Source organism: Oryctolagus cuniculus, chromosome 8 (assembly GCF_051225735.1).
Source record: "Oryctolagus cuniculus isolate XC-2025 breed Fujian yellow rabbit chromosome 8, ASM5122573v1, whole genome shotgun sequence".
NCBI lineage: Eukaryota > Metazoa > Chordata > Mammalia > Lagomorpha > Leporidae > Oryctolagus > Oryctolagus cuniculus.
Genome location: NC_142874.1, coordinates 61,357,565 through 61,377,939, shown reverse-complemented (window position 1 = coordinate 61,377,939; position 20,375 = coordinate 61,357,565). Strand labels below are relative to the sequence as shown.

Below are 20,375 nucleotides of genomic sequence, written 5' to 3'. Positions count from 1 at the left end.
CTCCAAACCTCCATTACAGACTTTAACCAATAGAGAGGAAAAGTCATTCTGACACATGGTTGTGGAAAACTCTGTTATTGCTCCATGCTGATTTTATTGATCTGTCCACAAAATTCCATGAGCATCTAACTTAATCTTATCCATTGAGATTAGAGTTTTCTCTTATGCTTAAATACTTTCTATAGGAGTCATAATATTAACATCAATTTAGAAGGGAAGAGAAAAATACCAGAGGAAGAAAAGGGAAAATTATATTCCCGAAGAAAATGTAATTTTATTCATAAAGTTGATTAAAGAGAACACATATATGAGGAATCATTAAAAAGTTTATTGAAAATGCATTTTATGAAAAAACTGAGCATGGATTTAAATATCATTGCAACATAAACAATATTAATTTTAATTTCTTTTTTCAACAAATTTTTGTAGGATCGCCATATAAAAATAATCCATTATTTCTGAAGAACATCATCTTATTTAATGTAGAATAAAGGTAGCTACTAAAGCCAAGGTCATGTTTTCTATTTGTCCTTTTACTCAGTTGGCCTTTTCAGAATTATCTTGATAAATATGAAGCAGCATTCAAATTCTTTTTTCCTCAGTTGCATAAATTAATGGGCAAGATAACAGTAAAATTCACAGAATTTGTCCCAACATTTTTCAATAGGTAGGAATTTCTGACATCAGAAATGTAATAAGAGAATGCTTTAATAAGGACTCAAGGAGAAGTTAATTGACCAATGCCAGCTAGCAAATTGATAACTAATTTATAAGACAAAGTTTGTGCTTTTAGATTTTCAATATTATACATATGTTCTGGTCTTTTCATATTATTGTCTTTAAATCTTAATGTGAGTTATATCATTTGGAAAGCACTGTGAGGATACTAGAACAGAGAAGCTTCTTCAGTTGGTCCATCTGTGATGGAAGCAGAACCTCTGACTTAATTTTTGCTAACTGGTGGTAATCTTACATTGAATATCTGTACCAAAAAATAAAAAGGTGTACTAGCAAGAAAGAATCACGGTGTGGCTGGTCACTGCTTAGGTTGCTAGTGTCTCATACTGGAGAGCCGGTTGAAGTCCTGGATGCTTCAATTTGAGTCCAGAGTCTTGTCAATGTGACTGTGAATGCAGCGGATGATGGCCCACGTATTCAGGTCCTTGTCACCCATGTGGACGAACTGGACAGAGTTCTTGGCTCCTGGCTTTGGCCTGGCCTCGCCCTTGCTGTTACAGCCATTTCAAAAGTGAACCAGTGAGTAAGTGGAAGATCTCTTTGTCTCCCCTCTTTTTCTGCACTATGCCTTTTAAATAAGGAAATAAATATATCATCAAAAAATGAATCATGGTAAGTGTAACTTAGATGTCATAACAAAGTCACTTACGCATGGCAAATATGTCATTTTTATTTAATTATCAATTTTGCCTTTCTTGTTTCACAGAGATTCATACAAGGACTATGTGACCTAAGCCACCCATTATCAATCAGTACTCATAAAGATAAACACAACTAGTGATGGGTTTCAAAACATGACACCTTGGCATACTGAAGATTTTAAGCAGAAAGAATCTGAGAAATAGCATGTGCTATATCCCTCCCCCACTCCCTGACACAGCCACAAAACCTTGAAGGATTTTCTGACCTTCCCCAAAATTAGGTTGGAAGACTCTAATAGGCGAGATAGCCTTCCTATATCCAAGGAAACAAGTATCCTTATCTCCAAAAGCACAGGGACACAAATCAGTATCTGAAAATGCCCTGCCAAGTTTCCTACAATTCATTATTATTAGCTCACACCCACTTTGTCATTCAGTATGTGTACAGGACTCTTCACTCTTTATCAAACCATAATGTACCCCAATAATAACATTCATTGTTTAAATAAATAAATAAAATAAACTGACCTTCAGGTTTTACTGCTTCTTCAGGCCTTCATTTCTTTATGAAGCTCCCCATCTCATATAAGACTACATTAAGTAAATTTGTACTTTTCTCTTGTTTCTCTGTCTTCCCTCCCAGGAGCCCCAGCCAGCGACTCCAAGAAAAGTAAAAGGGAAGGATATTTTTCCTTCCCTACACTGGCTACACTTCAACACCACATGGAGGTAGCATCAAAAGAATGGAATCCTGGGGCTGGCACTGTGGCATAGCAGGTAAAGCTACCACCTGCAGTGCCGGCATCCAAAATGGGCACCAGTTCAAGTCCCAGCTGCTCCACTTCTGATCCAACTCTCTGCTATGGCCTGGGAAAGCAGTAGGGGATGGCCCAAGTCCTTGGGGCCCTGCATCCACATGGGAGACCCTGAAGAAGCTCCTGGCTCCTGGCTTCAGATCAGTGCAGCTCCGGCGGCCATTGCGGCCAACTGGGGAGTGAATTGGGATAGAAAACTCTCTCTCTTTGCCTCTCTTTCTCTCTCTCTGTAACTCTGGCTTTCAAATAAATAAACAAAATCTTTTTAAAAAATAAAAAAAAAAAGAATGGAATCCAAGGAGGCTCTGCAGTCACAATTAAATAGTATGAGGAACCACCTTACATTCTCTGTTCCCTCTTATATCCTGATTTGTTTCCTCTAAATCCCCAACTAAGTCTGCAAATTTAAACCAACTTATAGACAGTACCTTGCGGTGATGCCTCCAGATACAGACTGCCATAGCTGTGTCAAAAGATTCAGATGACTCTAAAGGACCATGGAGATGTCCAATCCTTGAAGTAGGCAGAATTTCATACAATACATTTGGTTCTCCATGTGACCTGCAGGAGAGATGGCCAGAGACAGCGATATAGAAAGGGAAGTCATTTTCCTTACCCTGTCTTTGGCAGGTAGAAGATGGGGAGTTGGCCTGTGAATGGCTAAGGTTCTTCTTGCTGAATATATGAAACTTAAAATCTGCATAGAGACAGAGACATGTTGGAGATTATTTGTGTCAATCATGGTGGAGTCAATTGCATATGAACTGCAGTAGCAACAAAAGAGTCAACTGAATATGGTGATGTTGTAATCAGGCAGTTTCTCAGAGTGGAGCTGTTGACACTGATCTTGTGCAACCTTAGTTCTATGGCATTCCATTATGTTACAGACACTTTTTAAAAATTTACTACTTTCTTCATGGTGACTAGAATTAATTTGTACATAGAAATCAAGAAGTCTAGTATTTTGTCATGGTACTTCTGTATACTGATGGTGTCACAGAGATTCTTTGGTTGACTACTTTCAGACTCCAGACCTTTATCTTATACCCATCTGGGCACTTCTTTGTAGAATGTAGTTTTAGCAAGAATCCTGTTAAGTTCATTGAACAAGGATACCCCCACCCTTGAAATCTTATCACCCTAGTATCTGATCAGTTCCTCATCCCCCACCAGCTTCCAGGTGCTACCTGACCACCCTGTCCTGCCTCCAGCAAGTATTCTACTAGGTACATTCAGACAGATTCTCTTTATCTGTTTCCATTTAGTGATTTTCTATCCACTGACCCTACAGTGGCCTTTGGCTATAGCTTCAAACTAGCCCATGTTATATGAGCCCAGTCTCTCTGCCCTACTGTAAAATCCCCTTACAATGGTCCACATAACCATAAATTCTTTCTTTAGCATAAGAATGAAGTTTTATGCATTTACAACTGAGTTTATTTAAAACAATCTTGACTTCAAACATGAACAGTTACATACAAATTTGTTTTTGTATCCAGATTGACATTTTATGATCACGTTTTACAGATAAGATAGATATAACAAATCTCTATGAATTACAATGTGTCAAAACATTGCATATTTTACTAATAATATATGTGAAACAAATAGATGTGTAATGAGAAAATTTCTAAAGTGCTAAAAGAATTATATACTAATTAACATATTGTATCTGCGATTAATATGCTTTATGAGAAAATATGAAGATTTTTCAGCACATTATTGTAGTTCAAACAGATGAAAATTAAAATTTAATCCATATATTTTAATTGATTTTAATATGAGAACTAGTCAAAGTTTACTAATGTGTCAAATCTGCAAAATAATTAGTACACAATAAAATAAAAATTTTAAATGCATAACTGGAAAGCAATAATAATGTTAACTTTGTTTTTAATAATCTATGAACTAATTACTGCTTCTCTTTATTCATATCTGGCTCAAAAACATAAATCAACTTAAAGTCAAATAAGCTGCTTTTTTTTTCTTCTTCTGATCTTCTGGGTTTTTGTTGTTCGTCTTTTGTTTTTAATATTTGCAGGGGCCATGAATTCTTTAATACCCTGCTGAACCCCTGCATGGAAAACTTAATTTAAAAGTTATGGGCGTCATTTACCATTTGTACTATTATAATTAAGGCTGTTAAGTGGTCCAAGGCTGCTCTGTCTGAGTTCCTCTTTGCTTAGAGGACTCTAACATGAATACTGAAGACATCTTTCACCAATAAAGAAAGTATCATCAAAGGGAGCAAGGGACTGAAAGGAAGTGTGGTTGCTACAAATGTCAATGAAGCCAAAAATAGTCCTTTAAAAATCAGCTGTGCTGCCAGTGAATGCAGAAAGGGCAAAACTTATGAGTCACTGAAATATCAAAGTAACACTTAAATAGGCTACTAATGAGTTAATCACACAAACTACAATATCCCAATGTTTCAATTCGTTTTCACATATTCCATTTGAGGAATACATTCCAGGTGTGTAGAGACATAACATTTATGTAACTACACATGTTTACATTTTCTACCTATTTTTAAGAGAAAAAAATGAAAGTGACATAAAGCAGGCATCAGAACCTCACTCCATACTAATACATGGGGCACTACAAAATACAACAGAACATTTTCTTTCTCTCCCCTCCAAACGCATATTTAATAAGAATAATGTAACTGATGGATGTCCTCCACTGAAATCTCCAGAGGTGATGGCCCAAGCCCAAGTTGCTCATAGGCACTTAATAAATGAGGCTGGGAGAGAGGAGAGAGAGAAACAAAGACAAAATAAGAAGATGTTTCAGAAGGTGATAAGCTATAGGTTTTTTTAAGCAGAAAGACATAAAGATGTCAGAATTATTTTAACAGTTTGTTACATAAATATGTAAAAAGGTCTCCCCATATCTCAAATAAGATAATGCCTTACCAACATCCTTAGGTCAGAATTTATGCACTGATTTTATCTAATCCAGAATCTAAATTTAACAAGGCCTTTACTCTGATTACATACAGATGCAAATTAGTTTAGCAAAGTTATGACAAAATATAAGCTTGTAAAAATCTATATGTACATACTAGTGTTGTCTTACAAGCTACCTTAATGAGTGTTGTGTACAATATTGATCCACAAATTCAAGTTATAACAAAAAAAATTACTGCCAAGCATCTCTATGAAAAAATAAACAAAAAACATGAAAATTTACTTTTTTTGAAAATGACTACTGCAAGCGATGAGTAATTTTCCTTAATTATAATGTCGAAGAATTTCATGAAGAGAAAATCCAATCTCTGCTTCATATCTAAAATCCATCTGTGTGACATATACAGAAAATGTAGAAAGACTTCTATTTTATCTTTCTTTTGCTGCCAGCATAGAAGCCACAAACCCCCAAGCTAGGAAGTAAACTCCAAAAGCTTCTGGTGTCCCATTGCTGCAGATTGTCAGTTTTTGAGTAAGATGCTCTCTTACTGTCGTTCCTAGCTTCCTATGTCATGAAGATATATAATTCCTCTTATAACCAAACTATTCTAGACAAAAACAGAATTTAAGGATTGGCAGTATATTAGTTTCCTACTGCCGCTGTAACAAATTACCAAATACTTACTGTCTTGAATGATGTAACTGCCCATAGTTCTGAAAGTCAGAAGAGTGGCACAGATCTCACTGCACTACATACAGGTGCTGGCAGGCTGGATGCTTTGATGAAGGCACTAGGCGAGGACACATTTCCTTACCTGCTCCGAGGAAGTTGTCTGTTTTCCTAGGTTGCTGGCCCTCTTCAGTTCTCATAGCCAGCAACGACAGGCTAAATATGTCCATGACATCACCCTAATCTTCTTTCCATCCTCACATCTACTTTTCTGACTCAGGCTCTGATGGTTCTACTTTCTTTTTCCACATTTAAAGGACCCTTGTGGCTCCACTGGCACCATTAGTATATTCAGGATCAAAATCAAATTTTAAAGGCAACTGATTAGCAACTGTCAGCAAACTTAATTCTTCTTTTCTATGTAACCTAGTTATAGTCTCTAGCCATTCGAATGTGGACATCTTTGGGGGTTGAGGGGTAATTTTTCTGCCTACCAAACAGCATAACAGTGTTTGCTGAAATCTGTTTAAATTATATAATGGGGGCTGGGAAAGTGGCATAATAGACTAAGCCTCCACCTGTGGTGCCAGCATCCCACGTGGGTACCGGTTTGCATCCTGCCTGCTCCTCTTTTGATCCAGCTCTCTGCTATGGCCTGGGAAAAGAGCAGATTGCTCAAATACCTGGGCCCCTGCACCTGCATGGGAGACCCAGAAGAAGCTCCTGGGCCCACCTGCAGCCATTGTAGCCATTTGGGGAGTGAACCAGTATACAGAAGACATTTCTCTCTGTCCCTCCCTTCCTCTGTCTGTAACTCAGCCTCTCAAATAAATAAACAAATAATAATAAAAATCATATGGTGAAAATAAACTGAAATATTGGGAAGCATAAATTCTCCAGATTATATTTTCTGTGTTCAGCAACAATATCTTGTTGAAGTAATATAAATATAATACAAGAAATCTACTCTGGCCAGCAAAATTCCTCAAGATATATGCCAAATAAATACCAAAATGAAGCTATGAATAAGATGTCCAGGAGAATGTTACACTGAGCTAATTTGAAAAGTACTTCCACAATCCAAAATGAAGCATTCAGATATTATGCATAAAATGTAACATAAAAATTTTGAATAACTACCTGACATCAAATAGAAGAGAAGGGGATAGTCAAAAAAATATTTCTCCACCCGCCCCCCCCCACCAAAAAAGAAAGAAATCAGCAAAGTCAGAAGTAGAGCAGAAATCTAAAGACTGATGAGAAGGTGCTGATAATGGTGACCTGTAGGATTTGACTTCATATAAAAATCTTAGGAGCAAATGTGTTCTTTCTTTTTTAAAGATTTTATTTATTTATTTATATATTTGAGAGGTAGACCAAGGGAGACCGAGAAAGAAAGGTTGAAAGGTCTTCCATCCACTGGTTCACTCCCCAAATGGAGCAGTGGTCAGAGTTGAGCCTATTCAAAGCCAGGAGCCAGGAGCTTCTTCCAGGTCTCCCACGCAGGTCCATTATCTGCTGCTTTCCTAGGCCATAGCACTTGGGCCATCTTCTATTGCTTTCCTAGGCCATAGCAGAGAGTTGGATCCAAAGAGGAGCAGCCAGGACTCGAACTGGTGTCCATGTGGGATGGCGGTGCTCCAAGTGGAGGATTAACCTACTATGACACAGCACTGGCCCCAGAAATATGCTCTAATTTGATTATGAAGAGTGTCAGCAGGGCTGAAACTGTAATTTAGAGGGTAAAGCAGTCACCTGTAGTGCCAACATGTCATTTGAGCACTGGTTCGAGTCCTGGCTGCACTACTTCTGCCCCAGCTCTCTGCTATGGCCTGGGAAAGCAGTAGCAGACAGCCTAAGTCCTTTGGTCCCTGCACCCATGTGGGAGACCTGGAAGAAGCTCCTACCTTCAGATCAGCTCAGCTATGGCCATTGTAGCCATGTGGAGAGTGAACAAGCAGAAAGAAGACCTCTCTCTCTTTCTCTACCTCTACCTCTCTCTAATTCTGCCTTTCAAATAAATAAATAAATCTTAAAAGAAAAAAAAAAAAAAAAAGAGGGTCAGCATCACCTTCAACAAGCATGAGGTGCCAGATGGAATCAGAGAGTTACACAACACCCTAAACGGTGTCATTCAAATTTTTTTAAAAAGACAGGAAGAAAAAATCTTTAATACCCTCTCTTAATAGGCAAGAAGATGTTTAAAAGTATAACTGAGAGAAAATAACACAAGTCTTTTTTTTTTTTTTTTTTTTTTTTGACAGGCAGAGTGGACAGTGAGAGAGAGAGACAGAGAGAAAGATCTTCCTTTGCCGTTTGTTCACCCTCCAATGGCCACCGCGGCCGGTGCGCTGCGGCCTGCGCACCGCGCTGATCCGAAGGCAGGAGCCAGGTGCTTCTCCTGGTCTCCCATGGGGTGCAGGGCCCAAGCACTTGGGCCATCCTCCACTGCACTCCCTGGCCACAGCAGAGGGCTGGCCTGGAAGAGGGGCAACCGGGACAGAATCCGGCGCCCCGACCGGGACTAGAACCTGGTGTGCCGGCGCCGCAAGGTGGAGGATTAGCCTAGTGAGCCGCGGCGCCGGCAATAACACAAGTCTTGACCCATGTACAAGTGTGAAGTCTGAATTTGAAATGAATTTGTAATGCTGAAACATCAATGTATGAAATTAGCATAAAATCCATCTGGGAAAGGTGAGAGACCAAGGACTTTGGCCAAAAAAAAAAAAAAAAGTAACCATAAAACAAACAAAAACCAAAAGCAGAGCTTTTTACTAAAGTTCTTACCATCCAAGGAACAAAGGACTACCAAAAGTAAAATACTCAAATGAAAAAGATATATAGAAAACATCAATGTTTACTATAGAAAATGAATCACTATGACCGTATGTCATCTGATATACCCATCGGATTACTCAGAAATCTCCTAAAGGTAAGTGATAAAAATATGAGACCATGAAATAAATATTTTAGATAAATAGAATATAAGAAATACGTACTTTATTTTTAAAAAGGAAACTATAAGAAAGTTATTTTAACAATAGCAAAAATAACTTCTACAATTCTACAATTAAAAATGGATTTGGTATGAAATATAAAACTAAATATGTTCTGGCACTGTGGCACAGTGGATTAAAACCATGGCCAGTAAAGCCACCACCTGCAGTGCTGGCATCCCATATGGGTGCCGGTTTAAGTCCCAGCTGCTCCACTTCCGATCCAGCTCTCTGCTATGGTCTGGGAAAGCAGTAGAAAATGGTCCAAGTCTTTGGGCCCCTGTACCCACATGGGAGACACGGAAGAAGCTCCTGGCTCCTGGCTTCAGACCCGTGCAGCTCCAGCCATTGCGGCCAATTGGGGAGTAAACCAGTGGATGGAAGTTCTCTCTTTCTCTCTCTACCTCTCCTTCTCTCTGTGACTTTCAAATAAATAAAATAAATCTAAAAAAAAAAAAAAAAAAAAAAAAAAAACGCCCTGGCCTGCAGTGCCAGCATCCCATATGGGTGCTGTTTCGAGTCCTGGCTGCACCTCTTCCCATCCAGCTCTCTGTTATAGCCTGGGAAAGCAGTAGAAGATGGCCTGGAAGGTCACTCTGTCTATCACTGTCCCTCTGTCTTTGAAATAAAGTAAGATGAAAATAGATAAGTATTTTCTTTTAGAAAAAAGGTTACATAGAGATACAGAAACATAGTGACTAGAGTAACAAAGTTAGTCAGAATTAAAAAGAAATTTATTCACAATCAGTGTGTTCCTTCTCTGAATAGAGTGAGATAGCTTTCAGCAGATATATTATAGAATAAAGACAAAAATCCAGACTGACTTGGGAAAAATATGTGTAAGAGGATCAAAAGGACTCCAAAGAACAAGAGGACCAAGACTCTGGGAAGAACACCATGTAACACTGAGTTCGAAATTCAGATCCACATTTTTCAAGACATATTTATGAAAAGTGGCCTTAGTACAGAGATTGAAATTTAATACTTAACCATACAGAGGGCCAACTAGTACCAAGGGAAAGAAGTCAACAGAAAAATCTTAAACAGAGTCCAGCGCTGGATATTTGAACAGCACAAAACAGGCTGCCAGATTTATCTTCATTTCTTCAATCAGAATGTCTCTGAAACATTGTTTCAGAGTGGTGAAAAGGTTACAAAGCTATTATGAAAGTGTCTTTTAAAATGGGAGCTTTCTTTCATCATTTAACATCGATGGGATAAAGATTTAACTTCTGGGCCCAACAAGAAGAGTTCCCAAGGAATATTCCAGATCTACTGTTGCAATATCTGGCAAGCTACACCCAAAGAGAGAGAAAAAAAAAACTATAAACACTACAAACTTGCTTCAGTGTAGCTCAATCCTTGACTAATTCAAGACTAAAATGTATCTTGCAGAGATGGAAAATCTTTCCATCATAATATAAGATACTATTGACACTTTCAATGTTTTTTTTAACTTTTATTTAATGAATATAAATTTCCAAAGTACAGAATATGGATTACAATGGCTTCCCCCCCATAACGTCCCTCCAACCCACAACACTCCCCTTATCCACTCCCTTTCCCCTTCCATTCACATCAAGATTCATTTTCGATGCTCTTTATATACAGAAGATCAGTTTAGCATACATTAAGTAAAGATTTCAACAGTTTGCTCCCACACAGAAACATAAAGTGTAAAATGCTGTTTGAGTACTAGTTATAGTATTAAATCTCAATGTACAGCACAGTAAGGACAAAGATCCTACATGAGGAGTAAGTGCACAGTGACTCCTGTTGTTGACTTAACAAAATGACACTCTTGTTTATGGCCTCAGTAATGACACTTTCAGTGTTTTTGACATTTGTACCAATGATGCAAAAGCAGTGGTGGTTGAAAGTGTTGGGGGCTCAGCACAAATGCAACAATGGTATCAAGCTATACCAGTGCTCATTGCATTATAATCATTGTAGTTGTCACAGTTTGCACTCAAATTTAAAAGAAAATTCACTCACAGGATTTTTTTTTTTATTTATTTGAAAGACAGAAATACAGAAAGAGAGAGAGAGGAGAGAGAAAAGATCTTCCATCCACTGGTTCATTCCCCAAATGGCCACAATAGCTGGGGCTGGGCCAGGCCAAAGCCAGGAGCCAGGAGCCTCTTTTGTGTCTCCTACATGGGTACAGAGCCCCAAGTATTGGATCATCTCCCACTGCTTTCCCAGGCATATTAGCAGGGAGCTGGATTACGAGGGGAGTAGACAGGACTCAAACCAGCAATGATATGGGATACCAGTACTACAGGTGGAAGCTTAACCTTCTACGGCACAGTGCCGACCTTATTTTTTTTAAGATTTATTTATTTGCTTGAAAGGCAGAGTTGCAGAGAGGCAGAGGCAGAGAGAGACGGGTGGGGGGGGAGAGAAAGAGAGAAAGGGGGGGGAGAGGGGGTCTTCCATCTGCTGGTTCACCCCCCAGATGGCCTCAATGGCCAGAACTGTACTGATCAGAAGCCATGAGCCAGGAGCTTTTTCTAGGTCTCCCACATGGGTGCAGGGGCCCATCAATCACAGGGGTCACTTCACCTCACCTCCCCCACCCAAGAACGAGGGCCATAACAGTCCAGAGGACTTTCTCCTCCCACAGTGCAAGCTGTGCAGCCAGGGGAAGCCCCGTCTACTAGAAGCTATTAACCTCTCCCACCACTATTGAAATTTGAGCTGGGTACCAGTAGGCGGAGTTCCATGTACCTGAGCTACAGTACCCATGCCCACCATACACAGAGTCAAATCTGGAAATAGGATGGAGAAACTGCACTCACATTGAACTTATCCATCCAAAAATCAGAAGAGAGACAACGTTTATCTCTGTGATCAGGATGAAGTAGAGACAAAGTACGAATAGAGTTCAAAAAAGTCATGGAAAAGTGGAAGTAAAAGATAAGCTTATTTTTAGTGAAACACATTTTGAAATTCTTGCATTTCTTTTTGATAATACCCACTTTCCATGAACCTTTTGAAGACCGTCTGAGGATTGGTAAGCAGCTAGCAATTTCTGCATGAATAGCCTCTTTTATGATAGACACTCATGTGTACCCTGTACCCACAGACAGCCTATACTCACCGATTCCCCTAATTTCATCCATTGACAATAACCAACTCAAAATTCAGGATCTATTGGTATGGAGCAGTCCCTTCCGTCATGGCTGGTGATGGTTGCTGTGGGTCTGCAAAGTATCATATGAAAAACAAAGTCAGTATTTTAAATCAGTCCTCCTTGTCCCTGCACTGGGGACAATATAACTAAAGTAGAAAGTTATATATAGGAAAAGGAAGCCCCAACAGATAGCCTGTACATGACAACATTGTGTGGTCTGCCAGTAAGGCCTTGCCATGCACCTCCTTCTCAACTCTACATGCTTTGCCCTGCTGTTTGGCTATAGGGAAAGTTCCTCAATTAGACTCACATTCCTGATCCAGAGTGACACCTTGTTAGTTGTTCTCCATGACTACATGTTCTGCTCACTGGGATACACATATTTGTCCATTAGCTTGGGAACTGTGCATCTTGCATGGGCTATTTCCTTCTTGTGGATGTTGGGGGAGGGGGTTCTAAGAATTATTTTGTTTTAATATTTTCCCCAGCTCATGATTTCTTCGAAAAATCAATTTCTTTAACAATGTAATGGGCTTTGGGTGTATTTCCTTCTAGTCAGTTGCATATTTTAAAAACCATCAGCAAGTTCCTTCTTAGCCATAACTCCAAGACTAATTTTTTACCTCCTTTGCCAATTTAGGTAGAGAATTATTCCATTAACCATGGCTACTTAGAGGCCAACTTAGAAAACAGACTTGAACATGAATGTCACACATTGAATCTCATTACTACTGTAAAGTCCATTCCCCTTACATGAGAAATCTCAAGGCTTTCATATTAAACTCTTTTCTAATTTTATTTAATAATTTTTTAATCTATAAGTGGGAGGTATTTCAGAACCTGTGAAGCACCTAATATTTCTCTATTTACTCTCATTTCTTCTGGAATTTTGTCAATGTTTTTCTGACAGCATGATTTTCTTGCAGTTGCTTGCTGAAAAAACTACAAAGTAGTTCTCTAAAATTAACACAGCAAACAGAAATGCAATAGTGACTAAAAGAGATGCATTTTTGCTGAATTGATTAAAAAAGGAGAAAAATGACTAAGTTATATTAAGAAAACAGGAGATGGAATAATTAAGATATTTAAATACATATAATCAACTAGTAAAATGAATAATTCTTTATTGACAATTTTGAAAAGTTAGATAACATTGACTAATCCCTCCAAGAAAACTAAACTGATTAAGAACAAAAATGAGACTTCATTTGAACTATAATTATTAAAGACTATGCCAATGTAGATTTAAATATTCTCACAAAATACCGGGCTAGGTACATTAAGAAGCAGATTCAAACAAATTTTCAAGGGTAAGAACATTTCAATATAATCAAGCAATTCAGAGACTAGAAAAGAATAAACACCGGCCTATTTTTAAACTGATACGAGACTTGTCCCATTCATAATGCCTCCAATTGTCCTAAACATATTAATAAATCATATCAAGAAATGTATACATAAACATGACCAAGCTGAGTTTGTTGGGGAAGGTGAAAGAAGATCAGATAATATATAAGAATATAATTAACAATGTATGAAAAGGAAAAAAACATAAAATCTCAATAAATTTAGAAAATATCTTCATTGAAGTTCAATTCAGTTTTACATTGTTACCAACAACAAGCAAAATGTTAACACACTCACAAAAATAAAGGCACTGAATTTGACAGAAATAATATTCAAATAATCACCGTAGAAGTTGTCAGGCTCAGGACTGGTGGTGTGGTTTAGTGGGTAAAGTGACTGCTGGAACTGCTGCCATCCCATGTGGGCATGGGCTCTAGTCCTACTTCCCATCCAGGTCCCTACTAATGTGCCTGGGAAATCAGTGGAAGATTTCTCAAGTGCTTGGGCTCCTGCACACCTATAAGAAACTGGAAGAAGCTCCTGGCTCCTGGTTTCGGGTCTCGCCCAACCCTGAGACATTGCGGTCATTTGGGGAGTGAACCAGCAGATGGAAGATCTCTCTTTCTCTCTCTCTCTGTAACTCTGCCTTTCAAATAAATAAAACAAATCTTTAAAAAAATATTTTATGTATTAAATTCTTACTTCATACATTTCATATATTCAAATTTAGGAACATTGTGATTCTTCCCACCCTACCCTCCCACCCACCAGCATTCCCACCCTTCTTCCTCCTCCTTCTCCTACTCCCATTCTTATTTTTTCTTTAAGATTTTTTATTCATTTATTTGACAAGTAGGGTTACAGACAGTGAGAAAGAGAGTCAGAGAGAAAGGTCTTCCTTCCATTGGTTCCCTCCCCAAATGGCCACAACAGCCAGAGATATGCTGATCCAAAGCCAGGAGCCAGGTGCTTACTCCTGGTCTCCCAGGTGCGTGCAGGGGCACAAGCACCTGGGCCATCCTCCACTGCCTTCCTGGGCCACAGCAGAGAGCTGGACTGGAAGAAGAGCAACCGGGACAGAATATGGCGCCCATATGGGATGCTGGCGCTGCAGGCGGAGGATTAACCTAGTGCGCCACGGTGCTGGCCCCTCCCATTCTTATTTTTTACAAACATCTATTTTCAGTTAACTTTATACTCATAAAATTAATCCTACAATAACTAAAGAGTTCAACAAATACTATGATGAAAAAAATAAACTCTTCCTCAACATTAGAGATAAGGGCTATTCAAAATCATCACCAAACAAATGCTAAATGTATTTTAAGCAACAAGCAGCTAAGTGGTTTAAGTAGTATAAACACCATAAATAATATAAAATAATAAAAGAAGCAGAGTACAGCATATGTTAAGACACTACTGAAAGCCATTTAAAACCTCCTACTCTTGTCTATATTCATGGAAAAGAAGACCTACCATTATGAAGACGCCCACTCTTCCCTCTCAGAGAGATGTATAGATTAAACACAATCCAGTCAAATCACATTAGATTTCTTCCTTCTGTAACTGGATAAAATATTCTAAACTTTATCGGAAGAAAAGCGAAGTGTCGATAAAATAGGCAAGACAATCTTGACCAAAACAAAGTTAGGAATGGGGTCTTAGTCTTTTAATTGTCAGAGTTCTTATAAGGCTGCAATTGTTAAAACAATATATCAATGATGAAAAACAACCAATGAAACAGAAAGAAAAAAAAAGAAAAACACAGAAAGGTATGCTCATGCTATTGTGGAACTGGGTCTCCAGCTGAATTTATTCCAAGCTCTTGCCACGGTGGGCGAGACGAATTCAAAGCAGTCACATAGATAAAGTACAAGAATGGGAAGAGGATCTGTTTAAAAAGATCAGAGATTGTCCTCACTCAGAAGTGAATGCTAGTATCCTCCTTCTGTGTGGAGAGAGAGGACCGTTGGCTCTGCTGCAGCCACTGCTGCTGCTGCCTCTGAAGTTCAGTAGCCTCTTTTATGGGAGGAGACTGATGCTCTAACTGATTATACAAATGGGGGTGCGTGGTTTGGGTGGGGCTCAGTGTGATCTCTGGAAGGTTTCATGGCATTTCCATGTGGAACTCAGAATACACTTGGTCATCATGATGCTTCATACATGATGGGGGAGTGAGTCTCAAGTGCATCACCAGCAAGTGTATGTGCTGAGCCTGTAGCCATGTTGGATTGGCACAGAAGGGGCTGGCGTTGTAGTGGTGCAGCACTGAGGCAAGTTCCTTCATTCACTAAGTAGGTGTAAAATAACATTTTACATCAGTGGAAAGATGAGCTCTCATTTTGCAAATAGTGCTAGAACAACTGATTACCCTTATGGTTTTGGGGGTGGTTACACAATTGTTGAAATCAAACACACATACATTTTTTGTATAAACCTGTGGTTATAGTAATATGTGAAAAAATCCTAAAAGATGTTTGGGACATGCTCAGGCTGACTTGCCCCAAGTGGTGGAGTTGGAAGCATACCAGGGGATTCCAATTCAATCCCATCGAGGTGGCATGTACCAATGCCATCTCACTGTTCCAGGTGATCAGTTTCAGTTCACAGTTGGTCATGGTGAAGGGACTGGGAGTCAAAGGGAACACATAGACAAATCTAGTACCTGCTAACGCTAACCGATGGAGTAAATAAAGGGGAGAGTGATCCAACATGGGAAGTGAGATACTCAGCAGACTCATAGAATGGCAGATGTCCTAAATAGCACTCTGGCCTCAGAATCAGCCCTAAAGGCATTCGGAGCTGGCTGAAAAGCTCATGAGAGTATTTCAGGCATGGAAAGCCAAGACACTCTGGCAAAAGATCTCTGTGAGTGAGATCCCAGTGGAAAGAACAGGTCTTCAAAGAAGGAGGTACCTTTCTCTGAAGGGAGGAGAGAACCTCCACTTTGACTATGACCTTGTCTAAACAAGATAAGAGTCGGAGAACTCAGAGGGCTTCCATAGCCTTGGAAACTCATGACTGGAGCATAGGGAGATTACTGATGCCATAGACGGGAGTGTCAATTGGTAAAGTCAACAACAGGAGTCACTGTGCACTTACTCCTCATGTAGGATCTCTATCCTTAATGTGCTGTACATTGAGATTTAATGCTATAACGAGTACTCAAACAATATATTTCACTTTGTGTTTCTATGGGGGTGCAAACTGTTGAAATCCTTACTTAATGCATACTAAACTGATCCTCTGTAAAAAAAAAAAAAAAAAAAAAAAAAAAAAAAAGAAATTATCAATTCCCAACTTGACTCTCACTGGGATTAAACATGACAATAGGTCTGCTCTGATTTCATCATCATTTAAAAAAATCATCTATTATTTTTCACTTTATGTTTCTGTGTGGGAGCAAACTGTTGAAATCCATACTTAATGTATACTAAGCTGATCTTCTGTATATTAAGATAATCGAAAATGAATCATGATGTGAATGGAAGGGGAGAGGGAGTGGGAAAGGGGAGGGTTGTGGGTGGGAGGGACGGTATGGGGAAGAAGCCATTGTAATCCATAAGTCGTACTTTGGAAAATTATATGCATTAAATAAAAGTTAAAAAAAAAAAAAAAAAAAAAAAAGAAAAAATCCTAAAAGAAAGAAAAATATCAATTATTTTACTGACATAAATAGCATTAAAAACAAAAATAGCATAAGAAAGGAAGCTTAATTCAAAACTCATGAATGGGGTTGGTGTTGTGGCATGCTGGGTTAAGCCATCACCTACAACACTGACATCCCATATAGGCCTGAGTTCAGGTCCCAGTTGCTCCATTTCCAACCAATCTCCCTGCTAATTGGGAAGCAGGAGAAGATCGCATAAGTGCTTGGGCCTCTGCAACCCATGTGGGGCACCCAGAAGAAGCTTCTGGCTTCTGGCTTCAGCTTATCCAAGCCACAACCATTGCTTGCATTTGAGGACTGAAACAGTGGATGGAAGAATATCGTTCTCTCTGTTTCTTTCTCTCCCTCTGTAACCTTGCCTTCCATATAAATAAATAAATATTTTTAAAACCTTATGGGCAAAATTAGCCCTCAAAGGATAAAATGATCACCTATAAATCAATACATGTTTAAAATGGGAAATTGAGCAGTGTGTGAACAGCCTATTTACACAAAAAGAAATATAGAGGGCCAGTATTTATTTATAAAAGATGCTCAAATTTATCAATCACCAAGCAAATGCAAATTAAATCAATAGGGATATTTTTCACATATTGACTGACAATATAACTAAGGTCATGTACTAAGAAGAAGTTATGGAAATGTGCATTCTCATACATATTTGATTAGAATGTCCATTAGTAAAATCCATTTGAAGTATAATTAGTTGGCGTATCATAGAGTTACCTTTAGACAATGCAATTCAAATTTCTGGAAATTTGTCCAAAATTAACATTCACACAAAAACACACAGGTATACATTCATTTGTTCATTCATTTAATCATTTTCATTACACAATTACTTAGAAGTGTTTCCACATACTTATACCTATTCTAAATTTTGAAGAACTATCAGGGAATAAAAAATAAAGGATTTACCCCAATGTTCTAGAAAGCTTACATACTAGAAGCATAGACATGATAAATCAATAAAGAGTACAACAATTACCAGGGTCATGAAAAAAACAAAAGATAAAATGACTGGGAGTTTTCATTTTCTGAGGCAATGCTAAATATTGATGAGGGGAACAACATCATACATGAGGATATTTATGGCAGCTGCCCTATAACAGATACTCCAATGGAATTATTGACAGCTTATGGTGGGAAAAATGAAATACCAGCTTAGAAGAGGCTAGGTGAGTAAAGCCTCTTTTATACAACTAACACAAAAACCATAGAGCAGGAGTGAGTGGTAACCAGCGTAACTGACTTGCAGGGAGCTGAAGCAGCCTGTGCACCGACCTCAGCTTACTCACACACATCAGCTCCCTGCAGCCAACTGGAATCTCTGCAGGAGCAGGTGGCACGTCTTTCGTTCTTGTTTCTCTAAACCCAGTACTTGGCACATCTTGTAATGAATATATTTATGTATTTATGTAATTAACTCAGATACTGTTTTCTGATTATTCCGGATACAATTCCAAATGCTTCAAAAATAAAAATCACAAACGCATTCACTTGTCCCTCGTATCACTTTTATACCCATTTTGTACTTCAGGAAATGAAAACACATGAGAGTAAAGTAAATTGATCAAGGGCACTGTGGTACAGACAGGATTATAAACCCAGGCCATCTACCTACCAAGAACCTTCTCTTAACCACAATTCCATGTTTACTGAATTAACAGAATGAAGCTCTTACTAATAGGTTTAACTTTCTGGAACTATCTTGACTTGATAGGAATCTTTCATTTTGAAACAGGGTCTCTGCTTAAGTTAAAGATCCATGCGATAGATTCCCCTCCCCATAAATGGGTGAAGGGGGTGGGCAGAGGGCTTGTCTCCCACACTGCACCACCTAGACAAACTATTTGCTGATTGGAGGTGAAAGCAAACAAAGGCAACTTAAAGCCTCTAGATGTGAGGTTTTAAAAAATGTTTGCTGTCTTAATTTACCTTTAAAAAGAACACAATTACATTTATGTTATCTAAAAGAAGCTGCAACTAAATTTGGTGAAAGTTTTAATGAAGACCCTATTAAATTTTCTGAGAGTTGAAAAATCCTCACTAGCCAGTGAAGCATTTTTCTTTCAGAGTAGGTGAGTGATCTGTCTTGGGAATAATAGTAAATATACCTCACATTTATTTTAGGATGTCAGAAAACAGTCAGTTGACAATATTAATAGAGTGGAAAATCCATGATCAGAGAAGCTTTCGTGTCAAATGTGACAACCTTCTAAATTACTTGTCAAAGTTGACCTGAGCACATCGTAGATGAACTAAGCTAAGCAAGTTAATAGTGAGTGTGAAAGTGAGATAAATCTCAGAATTTAAATGATACTTATCACTGTCCAAATCTTGGAACTGAAAGAACCACTATTCAATAGAGAAAATGGAGGAAAAGCTCTCTATTCCTGTGACTACCTCAGAATGAAACGAATACCATTCCAAATTCAGAGAAGAGACTTTGACCACATATTTAAGGTTATCATGCACACAGCACACAATGGGGGTTGTTTTATCATATGTTATGAATATTAATAAAATGCCAAATAAATCACATGTATGGTAAAAATCAAATTATAAAGATGGCATTTATATTGATGTTAACTTACTTCTTAATTACAGAAATCTGTGTCCCATTCTCTGAGAATCAAATAAAGTTTTAGACTCTGGAGAGAAATTAGGTTGGGGAAGGAGATTCTCCCAAATAAGAAATATTAATAATAATAAAATGTAATAAATAAATAATAAAATGTAATAATAATAATAATAAAACCCTGTGGTTTTATTAAGCTAAGCAATGACAATACAAATGTTTCATTTAAAGGAAATAGAACTTCGTTCACTTCTTGGATGCAGACTGTAACTAATACCAGCTCAGTTTTGAAAAATAAAAGTATGTGTGAAAAATATGAAAAGAAAGACAAGGAAGTGATTTATATATCACAGAGAAAATGACATCCCAACAAGTTTTGAAATATGTGTAAAAGCTCCCTTGGGTGCAAAGCTAGGGCTATCTCTAATGCCACACTTCCACCTCAGTGCCTTCAGCAGTCCATTAGTGTAGTACTGAAATATAAAATTCAGTAACTGGTTTTAAGAGATATGGAGTTAAGATAAACATAAAATGCATTGAATGAACAAGATAATATTCTTAACAGCGGTGAATCTCAAGGTGTGGTCAAAGGACTCCTGGAAATTCTAATAATTTTTCAAGGGATCCACAAGGTCAAAAGTATTATTCCATTAGTAATAAGGCTTCATTTGCCTGCCTGTTTCACATTCTTTTGCTCTCACAAGAATTCAGTGGAAGCTTCTCAAGTCTGCATGATACACCATATCACAACAGACTGAACAGAGAGGCCTATATGAAAACCCACCTATGTTCCATTAATGCAGACATGGAAGAGACTATCAAAAATCTAAAACAATGCAACCTTTCTTCACTTTTTTGTTTTAAAATAATTT

General features: G+C 38.2%; 1 long non-coding RNA gene across 4 annotated transcripts in view; it reads right to left on the bottom strand.

The window, feature by feature from the left end:
• Nucleotides 1–308: 308 nt before the first annotated feature.
• LOC127483321 (uncharacterized) overlaps nucleotides 309–20,375 on the bottom strand; it is a 69,394-nt gene continuing 49,327 nt past the window's right edge. For all 4 annotated transcript variants that reach the window (XR_016211943.1, XR_016211941.1, XR_016211944.1 and 1 more), the window contains 3 exons: nucleotides 11,873–11,975; nucleotides 2,623–2,755; nucleotides 309–1,306 (listed from right to left, as the gene is read on the bottom strand). This is a non-coding gene — a long non-coding RNA (uncharacterized LOC127483321). The remainder of the gene's footprint in view (nucleotides 1,307–2,622; nucleotides 2,756–11,872; nucleotides 11,976–20,375) is intronic.